Below are 16,502 nucleotides of genomic sequence, written 5' to 3' on the forward strand. Positions count from 1 at the left end.
TACAATGCTGCCTACCAGCCTCTGACCCTAGGTACATGTGCAACAAACATGTATTATCATGTGTCCCTGCATGTTTGTGATTGTTTGTTAGCATTATTGTAGACATAGCTAACTGACACATGATGTTCAGAGCTAGACTAGTGTGGTGGAACTCTGAGTGGTCTGTCTGTCTAGCATCTTTGTTCCCATCTATTTTCAGAGCCTGGTCCTCCAGAATTCTTGGCAATTATGCAAGTTACCCAGTATCTTTTCAGCAAATTCTCTTTGTGAGAGAATTTGTGCTTGCATCAGGAAGAGCTAATTTCTGTTTCCCACACTTCAGTACCATGCAAGTGTAGTGCTAGCTCTTATTATTCTTCTTCCATCTCTGTTTCTGTTTGAACTCGCACTTATCTTCCTAAACTTGTTTCATTTGTGAATCAAATAGCGTCTGACACTCTGTCTTCCCCAGGAAGCCTCTCCTGACTAATTGGGAAGTGCCAATTTCTTCTTGTATCTTCTCTTCTTTGTGTTCCAGCATCTTTTGAGCCTCACTTGTCACTGCCTTCCACCATACTCAGAGCAACAGCGAAGCCACTACCATTGTTCTCATATATGTGATTCATCTGTTGGATGTTTACAGAATTATCAGTGTTTGTTCATGTCAACATCACTCATTATAGAGTTTAAGTGTGCATTGGGCACAGATGGCGTTGAGTTAATTGATGTTTTTGAACCTCATGTAGTCATTCACTTGATTCAGGTGAGTACATCAGCCTTTTGATGATGGTAATTCAGATATTGGATAGAGAAAGGCAATTGGTGGCCAGACAGATTTGCTTTAAAGGAGGTTGTCTGAACTGAGCTGTGTTTATGGCTTCTCTCATTAGAATCTAAGAAGTCTGTGGGGAGCAATTGGCATAAAGGAAAAAATGGGATTCTTGGAGTCAAAGAGCCGAGTTTGCATCCTGGCTCTGTGCATTAAGCAAATTACCCAGCCTCTCCAAGTTCAAGTCTCCAGAGTTCTTAAATGGGAACACAACAAATACAATCCCTGTTCATTGGTCAAAGTTGCTGTGGCAATCAAAAGAATATTGGTCATGAACATGCTTTGTAAACTATAAAGAACTATATAAGAGCAAAGGAGTAATGAAAGTGCTAAGATATTGAGATTTCTCTTGGAGAGGACCAGGAGAAGTTAAGAAGTCAGTGTAAGCCAATGTTTGGGTAGTTACAGAGTAATAGTTCTCAAGCCTGGTCAGGAACCAAGAGCCACTGGCCTGACCACAACAGCCTGGCAGACAGGGATGAGGAGTCCATGTAGCAGCATTATTAGGGACACGGGGAAGGATAATGCCAGCCAGCATGGCTCTCTGAGTTCTAAAGCAAGAAGACCAGTGGAGAGTGATTCTAAAGACTAAGTCCTCTATGTGTAGTTATGGAAGTGAGATTTAAAGAGGGCTTATATCACATAGGAATCACCTTTGGCTGTTAGTAATAGAGAACTGAAACCTAGTGATATACATAATTATTAAAGATTTTATTTTTCTCACCTTAAGAGAAGTCCTAAGGTGGGCATTTGAGGGCTGAAGTGGTAACTCCATGAACAGAGACTCAGGATCCTAGAAATCCATTTTGTCTATTCTTGCAGTGTGATCCTTCCCCCTACCCATAGAAGCTCAAGAGAATTGCCAAGGTACCAGCCATCGTATTTGTATCTCAAGCAGGAAAAATGGAGAAGGGTGTGTAGCAGCGGAGTCATTTCTCTTTAAAGAGTTTCTCTGAAAACAGCATCTAATGACTTTTGCTTACATCTCTCTGGGCAAGGGGGGCTGGTAAATGTGCATTTCTGGCTGGGCATATTATTATCTCTAAATAGAATTAGAATTCTATTAGTAATGAAAAAATGGCTAGATATTTGGTGGGCAATTTGCTGTCTCTGCCATAGGATTCTTTGCTCTAATACCCCAATATCACCATGCATAGTCCTCAAAGGAGAAATGTAACATTCAGAAAGTGTGTAGCATCATTGGCTAAGAGTCTGGATTTGAAGACAGATTTTCCTGGTTTCAAATTTGCCTCCATCACTTACTAGCTATGTGACCCTGAAATATTTACTCAACTCCATTGAGCCCAAGTTTTCTTATCTGTAAAATATAGATAATAATATTTTATATCATGAGGTTTCTGTGCAAATTTAGTTGTTCTGCAGAGCCCTTAGCACAGTGCGTGGCATCCAGAAAACTCCTGAGAAAGTTCTCTATAGAAGTGCATGAAGTGAGTTATTTAGTGGTGAAATATGAGTCATGGTCTTGTTGGTTCTGCAATAGTGAGAAAAAGACATGCTTTTAATCAAAAGGGGGTATCAGACCTAAATAATTGACATCAGACCTAGCAACTGGCACTAGAATTCTGGTAGGAAGGAAACTGTCTCTGTGCTGGAAATTATCTTGCTGAGCCTGGTGGGGCCTGGGGTATGTCTAGAGAGTGAAACATTACAGGAGACATTGAAGAAGAGTGACATGAGGGCAAAGAGCATAGAGTGAAGCCGTCCAATCACAGCTTGCCAGCCAAAAATATGTGGCCCTTTGCCTGTTTTCTAGGGCCCATGAGCCAAGAATGGTTTTAAAATTTCTGAATGTTGAAAAAAATCAAAATAAGACTATTTCATGACTTGTGAAAATTGTATGAAATTCAAATTCCAGTGTCCATAAATAAAGTTTTATTGGAACGTAGCCATATCCGTCTATTCATATTATCTATTTCTTCTTCAATGCTGTGATAACAGAGTTGAGTAGTTGGACAGAGACCATATGGCCAGCAAGCTTAACATATTTACTGTCTGGACCTTTATATACAAGGTCCATGACCCTGGAAAAAAGTGAGATGTGGTCAGGCCGGAGAGTGTGGGAGAGGCAGCCAACCCCTGGTGGAGTGGTTAGAGGACCATGTAAGAATGGACAAACTCAGGCAGGGTTTGTTATGGGCTGAATTGGGTCCCCTAATATTCATATGTGAATCTCAGCCCCCTGGTACCTCAGAATGTGAATGTATCTGGAGAGAGATCCTTTAAAGAGGTAATTAGGTGAAAATGTGATCATTAGGGTGGGTCCTAATCCCATATGACTGGGAGCACAGACACATAGACATAGGAAGACCACATGAGGACACAGAGAAAAGTCAGTCATCCACAAGTAAAGGAGAGAGGCTTCAGGAGAAGCAAGCCCTGCTGACACCATGATCTTGTACTTCTGGTCTCCAGAATTAGGAGTAAATAAATTTCTGCTGTTGGAGCCACCTAGTCTGTGGTGTTTTGTTATGGCAACATTTGCACACTAATAAGGGTTCAATCAAACTATTTGGGTGCCTGAAATATCACCTCTTCCCTTATCTTCCTCCCAGAGTTTCAGTCTTATCTGTAAGAAGCCACGAGGCCTTGTGTGAGATTTTTAATTTATGGACATGGAGGGAGAAGCCAAGTTCCATGTGTGGGTCAACAGAGTCAAGAACTGTGAGATAATGTGAGAACATGGGAAAAGAGAGGTGATTTTGAGAACTTACTGAAACTTTCATAGAATACTGAGGCAGGGCTCTGGCTTCTTCCCACTGTGCAGAACTTCTTTGGACCTTAAAGTTCTAGATCATGACAGGGTTAGAACAACAACAGCAACAAACCCCAAATAAAATAAACAAAAATGATTGTGAAAGCTACCTTGTAGAAAGAGGTATTACTTTCAAGTCCAAGTTGAGAGGGGCTGCATTCTCTCAGATATTTTTTTCTCCTATACTTCTACTGTAGAGTCCTTCTGGGCTTGGTCGCCACATTTGGCCCACAATCAAGGCCAGGTGTCCTGATTTTATGTGAGTATTTGTTTTGGGAATGGTTAGCTCTCAGAGGACAGTGGGACACTTTCTGCCATTCTCAGAGCCCTGTGACGGGGAAAGTAAATGTCTGTGTGGGCCATTTACCCATATGGCCATAGTGTTTTTGGCTTTTGGCATGGTACCACCTTAAAGCTGTAGCTACAATTCAAGCTTGATCTCCAGACGTGATTTCCTAGAGCTCCTCCACAGCTTTGGATAATGAATCTCTTTGCTGGCCATTTGTGCAGTGGAAACAGGGAGCATGATCCACCTGGAGCCTAGAGGATGTGTAGGGGGAGGGTGTGCAGCCGTTGTCATTTTAGGTTAACATCTTAAAGTACTGTTGTGGTCTGTCAAGAATGGAAAGTAGGAAAAATTAGGGGTAGCATCTGGCCAAACTGAGGAGAAAACCTGCCCATCATTTAAGGCGTAACTCCATGCATGGACCAGAGCTCCCTTTAGGAATGAAGGACTATTCCTTCAGCTTCTGGGAATGCTGCTGGCAAATGGTCTCCAGCTGGAATTGCTTCTACCGAAGAGGGCCACCTTGCCAGGGGACAGTCTCCTCCTCTAGGGGTAGAGCACATCTAATTAATGACTGATCATATTGGAGTCTAAAATCTTGGCCCCTTCATTCCCTGTTTGGGACTGCTCTGAAGGGCCATTCCCACTCTAGAACTCTCCTTGGAGGTGGATGAGTCTTCTTGTGTTTGATTTTATTTTCAGTTCTAACAAGGCAGTTATCACCAGATGTTTGAAACAAAATACTCCTGAAAGAGAACATTTCAGTGTTCTGACCTTCCAATAACATGGGCAGTGGAGGAGGAGGAATGAAATGAATCTTCTGTCTCTAAGAATTTGTAAAGCTTTCAGAGTCTGTGTACAAGCGGATCACATTTAAATAAAATGAAAGGCAGCATACCCAAACTTACAAAATGGAAAAATTGAGGACCATGGTTTCTAATTCTGATTTAAAGATTTTATTTATTTGTTTATTTATTTATTTATTTGAGACACACAGAGAGAGAGGCAGAGACATAGAGGGAGAACCAGGCTCCATGTAGGACCCTGATGCAGGAATCAATCCCGAAACTCCGGAATCACTCCCGGAGCCGCAGATAGACACCCAACTGCTGAGCCACCCAGGCACCCCTGACTTAAAGATTATAGTTATATAATTACAACCCAAATATATATAACTATTCACTCATCCATGTATTTCTCAAATATTATCTGTTATTTATTTCCTGCTTATTAAGATATAATTGATCTATAACACTATGTGAGTTTAAAGTGTATAATGCGATGACTTGATACACATATATACTGAGAAATAATTACCATGATAAGATTAGTTAACACCTCCATCACCTGATGTAATTATGTTCCGGTGTGTGTGGTGAGAACATTTAAGACATAATCTCAGGCGCTTGGGTAGCTCAGTTGGTTATGCTTCTGACTCTTGGTTTCAGCTCGTGTCTTGATCTCAGGGTCGTGAGCTCAAACCCCATGTCAGGCTCCTTGCTCAGTGCAGAATCTGCTTGAGATTCTCTCTGTCCCTCTCCTTCTGCCCCTCTCACTTGTGCTTTCTCTCTCAAATAAATAAATATATCTTTTTTAAAAAGATGTAGTTTCTAAAATTATGGGATGACTCATTAATTTGGGTGTTATCCTTGCATAAGGCCCATGCTGATCCTCTCTGTATCATTCTGATTTAGTGTATGTGCTGCTAAGTAAGCATTATCAAATACCTATTAAGAATTGATTATATGCCAGATATCATGTTAGGTTCTGAGGAACCATAATGGGCTCTCATCCTAATAAGTGGATGAAACCAGAGAGATAAACCAGTAAATAAATCAATACAGCAAAAGTACAACAGTACATACTGTTGGTGAGGTAATAGAGAAACAGGCAGCCTCATACATTCTTGGCAAGAATAAAAGTTAGTGGAGGACACTTGACAATATTTATCAAAATTGCAAATGCACATACCTGTGGGCCCAGCTACTCTACTTCAGGGAGTCCATCCTAAGGTAATAATGGTGCAAAATATCATGAGCTCAAGATTATTCCCTGAAGCATCACTGGTAATAAAAAGGATGGGAAGAAACCAGGGTTTCCCCAAATAATACATCCATATAATGGAATACCATGGTGCTGTCTAAAAGAATGAAGCTTGGTACAGGAGGATCTGCAAAATATATGAAGGTGCAGGTGTAGACTAGCATAAAAGCATTTGTGTACAAATGGGGAAGAAAAGAATATGCTTTAATATGTACACATATGTATACATATGTGTATAATATATTTATACTAACTATACTTAATATACTTAAGTATATTTGTATAATATACAGACCTACTATACTTAAGTAGATATGTATATAATATATATACTTTCTATACTTGAGTGTATACACACACACACATATATACTATCTCAGGAAGGATATTTGAGGAATTAACTATTGCCCCTGGGGAGGGAACTTGATGTCTATTAGATAGGATTGTCTATTCTTTTTACCTTTCAAATTACCAATCAGGTGAACATATTGCTTTTTCAATAAATAAATAAAAGTTTAAAATTTTAAAAAGAAATAATTACACTAAATGAGCAAAGTCCTCATGGAGGTATGAATATAATACGATTGGGGTGCTGAATCAATTTATGCATGAATTACAAGACAGTTGATGGGGAGAGTTGGTGTTAGACTAGATGTCCTTTAATATCCTGCATGATGAAGACAAAAGGTCTTATATTTGAAGATGCTGAGTTCCTTTCAAATGCCAGAATTCTGGGACTCAATGATTCTAAGAAATTGAAGGATAGTTGGCAGCAGAGGTTTGTGTATGTGTGTGGAGGAGAGGAAGCTTTCAAGTGAAGTGCTAGGAGTGCTCCTGATAACCGTCCAACAATATGGAAGGACCCTGGATTTGTGCTCCCAACCATCACGTAAAGCGAGGCCGATCTGCTTTGCATTGATTGCCAGGCATTGATGGCTGTAATCGTAGCTTCCTCGTTGCCCAGGTGTTCCTCTGCCTCTTTAAGTCAAACCAAGGCAAATAAATTTAGTACCCGAAATGGGAGGCTTCTGAATAATTAAAGATTTTTCTCTTTGTTTTCTTGATCTATATATTTCTATGAACACACCAGCTATTTTGTTAGCCTCCTGCTGTGGGAAAGATGCAACTCTGTGACTTTGGCAATTGTTGAAGAGGGTTGAAGGGAAAAACTGAACAAAGATTTATTAGGTGATTTATCTCGGATTTTAATAAACCAGGGAAGAAATGCTACAAGCCAAGGAGTGCAGCACTGAGAAAAACAAGCCAAGGCCAGTGACAAAAATAACCCACAGAAAAGATGCTTGCCTGTAGCAAACATGATGCCATGGTGAGCCACCAGCCCAAACTCCTTTTAGAGGCTGGGCCTCCCTGGACAGTAGTTCCCAGGCTAAGTCTGGGAAGGTTCCCCTCCTGATCCGTGTCTGACCTGGGGCAGGTCCAGCTGACCTGCCAAGCACACTCTGCCCAACCTAATCCACCAGGGTTCCTCTATAGCTGGAGTGCTGAGAACCACAATCTACTCTGCTTTCTTGCAAAGAGTTTTAGTGACCTCCACGGGTCAGATGTGCTAGCTGTTTAACCTAATCTGAAAGAGGAAGCATAACTGCAGTTCAACTGTAATACTTTCCATGTTTATTCCCAGCATTCCTGGAATGGCCTTTTGGTAGTCCCTCTAGGGAAAGGGATTCCCATTTGCTCCTAATTCTACTTCTGGATGAGCAGGAATTTAGGAAGTGTCTTCTGTATACTTAGGATAGTTCACAATAAAGGACTCATCCTCCCTCAGGCATCTGGAAAGATTCCAGTTTCCCAAGTTCAGATACCATCAAGAAGGGCATTTCCTGGAGCATCCCGGGGCTCCAGTGCACCCCACCTCTCCTTGCCTCCTGTCCTCCAGCCCCTGAATTTCAGAGCGACACTGAATCTGAGTCCTATCAGACTAGGTCTTCCCACAAACTATCCCTTGCCCCTACACCATGCCTTTAAAAAAAAAAAAAATTGCATTTGTGATAAGATATATATAACATGAAATTGATCATTTTAACCATTTTTAGGGGTACAGTCCAGTGGGTTTAAGTGCATTCACATTGTTGTGCAACCATCACCACTGTCTGTCTCCAGAGCTTTTTCATCTTTCCAAAAGGAAATTCTATACCCACTGAACACTACCTCTCCATTCCTCCTGCCCCAGCCCCTGGTGATCACCATTCTACTTTCTGCTTCTGTGAATTGGACTGTAGGTTCCTCGGATGAGTGAAATCAGACAGTATTTGTCCTTTTGTCACTGGTTCACCTCACTTAGCATGGGGTCTTTGCAAGGGTCATGTGTGCTATAAAGTATGCCCTACCTCCTGCCCACTCTTCAGTTTTTGTTTCCATCCCCACAGGCTCTGTGCTCTCTCCTCTCACAGCCTGCCCCCCCCCCCCCCCCCCCCCCCCCCCCCCCCCCCCCGCTGGTCATCCTTCCACCTTATTCCCTGTAGTCTAGTAACCCTAGATTTGGTAAACCAAATCCTTAAACTCGTTGCAGAACGTGGCCTCCATCTTTTCACCAGACACTTAGCCTAGAGCAGGGACCACACATCCCATTCTTGAAAAGCGAGAGCTTTGCAAGAATTGATTGTAAGGTCACATCCTGACAGGAGTTATGATAAGATTATCCAGAAAGAAGACAGGAAGCAATGAAACAAATACACCAGGAGACAAGAGGAAGGTATTCATAGGGCACCCCCTGACTTGAATGGAAACCTGAAGTCTTTGGAGTGCCTCCTTTGTTTTTTGTTTTTGTTTTTTTAAAAATTTTATTTATTTATTCATGAAAGATACAGAGAGAGAGGCAGAGATACAGGCAGAGGGAGAAGCAGGCCCCATGCAGGGAGCCCGATGTGGGACTTGATCCCGGGACTCCAGAATCATGACCTGAGCTGAAGGCAGATGCTCAACCACTGAGCCAGCCAGATGCCCCTTTGGAGTGCCTCCTCCACAGACCTTTCCAGGAAAGTGCTCATTCTCCCACATGCCTCACACCTCAGGGCCCTCTGATAGCCCCCGCACCCCCAGACTGTTCCATTCCCACCTCTGTGCAATTGTCCAGGCCTTCCCCTATTAGGGAATGACAAAATCAGAGCAGGGGGTGGCTGGGCTTTACAAATATCAATGCCTTTCCTGAGGTCTTTATGTGAAAAGGGCAGAAGGAAGGGCGATGGGCAGTAGTAGCCAGCCGCACACCAGCACTGAGCCTGCGTAGGGAAGCATTACAAAACTCTATTAGAAATATAACTTCTCTAATCTCTTCATTTTCTTCCCGTCAGGAATGCGAGGGCTGATAGAGCTGGAAACCCATTGGTCCAGGTTAAATGGGATTTTTGCCAGTCCCTATAGGTTGTTAATCAGGTGTGCTGGCTGGGAGTCAGCAGCTTCTCAAGGCCCCACTCAGGTGAAGAGTGACCCAGTTTTAATGGTAGAGTCAGACTCTGATTTTTCCATTATTGTACTTAATATGATTGGCCATTATTCCAAGAGAAGGGAACTGCCGGTGGCCTCCTTGTAGATTTCTCTGGAAGGACGTGTCTGCAGTTTACATTGGGGCCATTTCCTTCATCAGCTACTCATCAGGTCGTTTGCGATGGGTCACTTACAAACAAATAAACTCCTTCCTACTTGATTCATTCAACACTGTCCTCGTTGGCTGTTGGTTTTTCTTTGCATTTCCAGTTGGAGCTATGGAGTCATGAAAATATTGTCAACGTATTTGAAATAGCTGAGTTCAATGGCAGTGTTTCTGTGGCTCCCATGTTCCAGGGTTTGGTTTTGGTTTTGGGGGCGTGGGGGGTGAGAGGCAAATTTTTTCTTAACTGCCATCCACAGATCCAGGCTCCAGGATGGTCTGGGCAGGGTTGGGAAATCAAGAAAGAAGGTATAATTTGGTGGTCTGAATGGGCTTTGGTGGTTTACTCAAATCTCTGCTACTGGGCATAAGTAAAGTGAGGTGGAAAAGAATCCAAGTAAAAGAGTTATGGGATTTTATGTTATCTTGAGAGGGTACCTCAGCCATCTGCAACTTGCCCCCGCCTGCTTGACCTGCTTGACCACACTGCCTCCTCCCTGTGGCGAGCCCGATGCGGGGCTTGATCCCGGGATGACTACCTGAGCTGAAGGCAGATGCTCAACCACTGAGCCACCCAGGTGCCCTAGAACCATTACCTTTTGCCTCAGTTCTCTGCTGTGGGGCAGGCCCTTATTTGTACTGTTCCCATTTGGGGCAGAGAAAAGCTAATTACCACCTTCATAGTAGCTTAGCCCAGCTTCTCTTCACCGAGAAAATGAACATTGTTGTCTTCTCCAAGCTCACCAAAGCTTTCTTTGCTAAAGCCTGGCACCCTTGGCCCACCTGGGAGATCTAATTTGTTAAGTCCACATTTGAAGAAAGAGGTTTTGTGTTTGCCAACTGACTTTGCATGGGTAATCCTTGAATTCAGGAGCAGGGAGAGGGCTTGCTGGGCGGGTTAGGGTCACGTGGGTGAATGAGCAGCAAAGTACTTTAAGTGCTGAGTCTGCAGCTAGATTGCCCTTCGGAGTTTCCAGCTCTGCTGCTTGTTAGCTGGGTCACCCAGCTAACCTTGCATAAATTATTGATCACTCTGTGCCTCAGTTTCTTTTCTATAAAAAGGGATCAGAACAATTTTTTATAGACTATTTGTAATAGGATTATGAGAGCTTACACTATATAAATGACTTAGCACAGTACCTGGGATATGGCACACTTAATAAATGGTGGCTAGTATTATAATTATCATCATCATTACCACTATTGCTCATCGACTTGCCTGTGAGCTGCTTGAAGACCAGGTCTGTGATTTCCCTGGAGTAGAGCAGGGGCCTGAACGAGTGAACAAATGTCACTTTAGTATAGTCTTTCCTTTTAGGACAGATTCTTGAGGTTTCCTTTTGTTTTTCTTCTTTGCTCTTAAAGCCCATAAAAAAATAAATATAATTTTGGAAAGACAAGAAGATAAAATATCCACCCATGATCTCACCAAATTAATCATCCTTCTCAGTGTCCTCTATTTCCATCTTGTCCTTTTTGTAGTTAATTGTTGTTTAAAAATATTTACTTCCTCACCTTAGCGTTCATGGGAAAAGCAACCTTTCCTGTTTGGTGGATACTGGACTAGGCCACATACCTTGCCTTGGCCTCATAGGGTGTGGAGTCTTCTTTCTCATTCCTCTACTTTGGGCTCCACCATATGATGACTTTAGCTAATGGGATGTCATGAGGCTGCAGAGCATCTGTGCAGTTGGATATGCCCTTTTGCACCTGTCCTTGCCGGGAGAAGAGCTCCACCAGCGGACAGCTGCCTTTCCAGCCTGGGCCTCAGAGTGGGCTTGCGTGGAGCAGACCTGAGTCCAATTTGAGTCAGTGGATTGCGGCATGACACTAAACTGCCCAGGTTAGCCCTGTCTCAACGTGTGGATCCATAGCTAAGTAGGGAACATATGAGAAGTACGTGCTTATTGTTTGCTATACAGCAATAACCAACTGAATAAAAAATGAAATGTGAATGTAATTTGTACATAGGCATAGTCCAAACACAATACCACTTTGTATTCACCTCTAACTCACTATGCATTGTGTCCTGGTTGGCTTTCTCTATGTTGCCACAGAGTTTTTATAATTTTCAACTGGCAGCAAAATACTTTATCAGATTCATCTGGAAAATAAGAACAAAGTAACATTGACTCATAAATTGAGGACTTAGTGTGTGTCAGGTACAGTGTCTTGTATACATTTAACCCTTTCAACAATCCTAGGAGGTGAGCCTAACTTACCACCCATTGTCTCAAAGCCACAGGTAGTGTGACAAACATTTAGGCAGATGAACTCTGGGATCAGATGCCTGGGCTGAATCCTGGCTCTGCCACTTCTTAGCTGTGCGACCTTGGGAAAGTCACTTATGTTTTCACGCCTGTTTCCTCACTCATAAGGATGATGATAATAATGGTACCCATTTGGTAAAGTAGCAATTGTGAGTTTTTAATGAGTTCATATACTTAAACATTGAGGTGAGGGCCTGGCCAGTGGAATTTGTACTAGTTGTTAGTATAGTTGAGGAAGCTGAATTTCAGAGAGGCTAGCAGCTTGCTCAGAGTCATAGTTAGTAAATCATAGTAAATCCACTGTGCCACCAGATGAGGGTACTTTGATGAGTCCCACATTACTGAGAAAGTGTTAGGATTTTCAGGTTTTTGTAGAAATTATAAAATAAAGATGCACAGAAAAATAAATTGCTCTGGCCAATGTTGGTACTAAAACTGTTAAGCACCATCCAGGGGAGCAGAGACTCCTGGCTAACGGACTTTGGACATTAAGCTTCACTGTCAAGTCCAGTCTTAGGCAGAGAGAGAAATAGGGTTGCAGAGGGTTTAATACTTGGCTCAAAGTCCTACCGGGGATAAGTGACAGAGAAAGAACAACTTGGGTTTTCTGACTCCAACTCCAGGGGGATTTTTCATGGCACCAGGTTGTTTTTCTTGAGACAATCAGTAATTGATCATTTAAAGCAAAAAGGAGTGATCCATTGAAGATTAATTTTGCTCTACGGCAGGGAGACCCACGGAGCTGGGTTTTGTTTTTCAGTGTTTCAGTAAGAAGCACTAAAAGGTTTCCTTGCTTGTGTTTGGGTTGGAGAATAAACACGAGGTAGGATAATTATATTTTTTCCCCCATCATGAATAAACAGCCTTTTCTTCCTTCCAGACGCTTGAAGGGGGTCTGTTCTCTCCCTTGACAACAGCATTTCCTATTGTTTTGAAGGCAGAAAGGCAGCAATACTCATATTCCAGGGTCAGAGGCAAAGCTGCCTGTGGGGCTCTTTGTTCTGAGGGCCTGAATCCCCCAGTCACTAGCCCAGTGTCCTATGGAACAGAAAGGCAGTAGAGTAAATCTTCTGTACTTCCAGTGTTGAGAAGGAAGATGATGGATTCCAGATGTGTAGCTGAATGGACTAAACTGTTTCTGGTTGGCAAGTGATGGGCACCTGAACCCATTTCTGACCTGGTTCCCCTGCCTGGAGCAATGGGAGGAATGGCTCTCTGCAGGAGTAGAAGGATTGAGGACTTGGACACCAAGTGAGGGCCATCTGTAGCTGAGGGTACAGGAAAGAGAATAGAGGTTTCCTCTCTCATAGGGTACCATACTGGGAGCTGCCCCATGCCTGGGGTTGGCATCACCACCAATTAATTGGCCAATAGCATCCACTGGCATTGGAGCACTGAAGTCATGATGCAGAGCAAAGACAGCAGGGGTGGGAGATGCTGGGGAGACCCTAGTGCTTTCTGGGTTGGTGGGGAAGTCAGGCTGACCATTGTCTCTAAGGTTTGTGACCTTGAGGTCTATGTTTTGTATAATATTGCAGGGGATGTAGGTTCTCCAGGTGGGGGGGTAGATAACCAGTGTCACTTCTGTTATGGAAGTGGAAGCAGGAAGGGGTGGTGGCAAGGGCCTGGGCCTCTTCTAATTTGATTTGAAGGCAGAAGAGAGATGGGAACATATTTGTACTTGAGTGTTGTGAAGCTCCCCAAACCAGTAACAGTCATAACTTCTAGTAGTTGTTTAAAAGAACATTAGCAATGTCCCTGTTTTTCCAATGGAAGAAAAGTCAAGGGTGCAGAGCTCTGATTGACCCGTAAGATTTCTGCAGTGTCCCCAGGAGAGCAATGGCTGGAGCAAAGGGTATGAAATTTTAAATGCAAACTGCTTTTATATTGAGACCAGAACTACCAAACTTTAGTCATACCGCAAAATATTTTTAAAATCCTGCAGAATATTTAATGACATGAAAAACTTTTCTCAATGCAGTGCCAAGGGAAAAAAGCAAATTCATTACCAGGATGCTCAGTGTGGTCTCCTTTTGCAACACTACTTGGGTAGATCTCTGCAGAGAAAAAAAAAAAAAACTGGAAAGATGTATTCCAACAAGACTCACCGAGCTTATTCTTTGTTTGATGCGCTAATGGGGGCTTTTTATTTCTTCATTCTGCTTCTCTGCACTATTTGGATATGTTCAGGACAAGCATGTATTGCTTTTGTAGTAAGAAAAAAGTGCAACATAGGTTTTTATTTTTAAAAACTGGAAGCGAGTCTAAACAACAACAACAAAAATCTGGCCGCCTTTGTGTTTGGGATGGCGGGGATAGTAGAGCTCTTTCATCTAATGGGGGTGTCGATGTCAGGGCTGGAGGATAATGACTCAGAACCAGTGGAAATGCGGCCAGCAGAACAAGTTTCAAACAGGAAAGTGCTTGCCGGGTGACCTCTGGGGTCAGCTGCAGAGCTTACTGCAGATTCCACAAAGAGAGAAAGACGATCCAAAAGGGCGTGGGGTTGGGTCAGTTGGGCGGGTGTGTCCCACTTAAAAACAAAGCTGCTTTGATGTGCTTCCCAGCAGGCTGGAGCAGGAATGCAGGGCCCTGCTCTCTCCTGCAGCCATTAGGGAGTTAGAAGCATCCATCTCCAAAGGGAAGATCCATCAGCTTCCCATCAAACAGGAAGGAAAGATTTACAGGTAATGTTCCCCTCCCTGGACAGAAGTGTGATTAAGCATATGCTTGGAAGGCTTTTCTTTTTTTTCTCTTTCCCCTCACTGTAAATAGAGAGGCTTTGTTTTTCTCTCATTCCCCGTGATGTTTATAATGACTTTTATAGACACATACTAATGTTCAGTGCTCACATTGTGCTTTCCTCACATCCATCAGGAGAGCGACGTGTGTGGACTATGCCATTTCTGGCTCTGAGATGATGGGGACCTGCTAAACCCTGGGGTTCTGGATTGTGCTGGAGATCTGCTGGTCTGGGGCTCCCATGGAAAGCATAGTGTCTTCCTCCCAAAGGCTCCCATGGGCTTATGTGGGGGTGGGCTATAATACCTCAACCCCCATATTTTGGGTCAATGAACTAAGGGACTGCTTTTGGGGGAAGGTGGGGGTCATTATAAGGCCAACCCTCCTCAGAAGCCCTTTCATTGAGACCACAGTGGCATGGCGCCAAGAACTTGAGTTGGGTTGGATAATCATTGGTTCGAATCCATGCTCTGCCATAGACTGGTTGTGTGATCTTAGAAATGTAACACATTTCTTTGAGACTTAACTTTTGACATTTCTAGAACAGAGATTACCTTTTTGTGATTGGAGGTTGCATATCAATATGTTAAGGGGATGGTCTTCTCTATGTTTCAGCTGTGGGGGATGCGTTCCCGAGTGGAGTGCTGGCTAGACCACTGGAACAGGACTGGTGGGGGTGCAGACCTACCCAAGAGAGAATGCTTAGGAATGTGTGTGTGCCTCCCTCAGAAGCTTGCCTGGGAAAAACCTAAAGGTCAGAGGCAAAGGCTGCCTCACTGCTGTGAGGGAATGAACGATGTCTGCCTCCTGGGGATGACTCAGGCCACCTGAGAAAGAAGAGGCCAAAGGCCACATGGGGAGGGGCAGAGGGAAGGGAAAGAGGAAGTCTGTGTGGAGTGGCCTGTGGAAAGCCAGGGAGTTGTAGGGGTCCCCCGAGGGTGTGGTGGGGAAGCACTATCCATGCTAAGGAAAAGCAGGCAAACGATCCCAGTGATGGGCTGAAGTGGAGGAGCAGTGGTCCTGTGCCTGAAGAATCCATGATTGTGCCCTCACGAGGAGGACAATTTCCACAGCTTCCATAGTGTGGAAACTGATGCGTCATTGTGTCCATGCCCCCCAGGTGAGCTCTTTCCTTCACTTGGCTTCTCCTTCCTCTCCCTCTCATGCCAACTCTGGAGGAACAGGAGGCAGCCTAGTGAGTGAGGAGGCTGCGAGAAGGGCAGGATTGGGGAAACAGAGAAAAAGCCAGGCATAACCCCTACCCTGTAGGCTTTAAGGATGCACAGGGCCAGGATGGAGAAGAAAAGGAATTTGAATTCTAGATGACACTCAGATGTTTTGTTATGACATGAGAGTCAACAAAAAATGGAAGTTAGTCTATTTTGTGACCAGGAGTGATGGGAGGATTTCTTATTATGTGAAAATGACCATAAATATCATGGAGTCCACTCTAGTTTCCCTCAAGGGACAGGATGAATCAGCCCCATAAAGTGGTTTGAAGATGCAGAGTTGAAGAGAATAAAGCCATTTTCTCATTGTTTGCTTATTGTTTAGTCAGGGTTCTCTAGAGACATAGAACCAATAGGATATCTATCCATCCATCCATCTATCTGTTCTAACTATCCATTATTTACTGATTATCTATCATCTATCTATTTATCTATTAAGATTTTAAAATGAATTGGTTCTCGTGATTATAGAACTGGCAAGTCCAAAATATCCAAGGTGATCTGGCAGCCTGGAGACCCAGGAAAGAACTGATATTGCTGTTGAATTCTAAAGGCCATCTGCTGGCACAACTTCCTCTTGCTCTGGGGAGGTCAGTTTTTTCTGTTTTAGTCAAACTCTTCAACTGATTAGATGAGGTCCACCTGCATTATGAAGGGATATCTGCTTTACTCAAATTCCACTGATTTGAATTCCAAAACACCTTCACAAAAAACATTCCAAATGTTGTTTGAGCAAATATCTGG

At 43.3% G+C, this 16,502-nt stretch overlaps 1 non-coding gene across 1 annotated transcript; it reads right to left on the bottom strand.

Annotated features, from left to right (window-relative positions):
• Window positions 1-5,479: 5,479 nt before the first annotated feature.
• LOC119865500 lies at window positions 5,480-5,584 on the bottom strand. Its single transcript, XR_005377327.1, has one exon. It is a non-coding gene; the product is annotated as a U6 spliceosomal RNA (small nuclear RNA).
• Between the last annotated feature and the right edge of the window lie 10,918 nt (window positions 5,585-16,502).

The sequence above is a fragment of the Canis lupus genome, chromosome 23 (genome assembly GCF_011100685.1).
Source record: "Canis lupus familiaris isolate Mischka breed German Shepherd chromosome 23, alternate assembly UU_Cfam_GSD_1.0, whole genome shotgun sequence".
Lineage (NCBI taxonomy): Eukaryota > Metazoa > Chordata > Mammalia > Carnivora > Canidae > Canis > Canis lupus.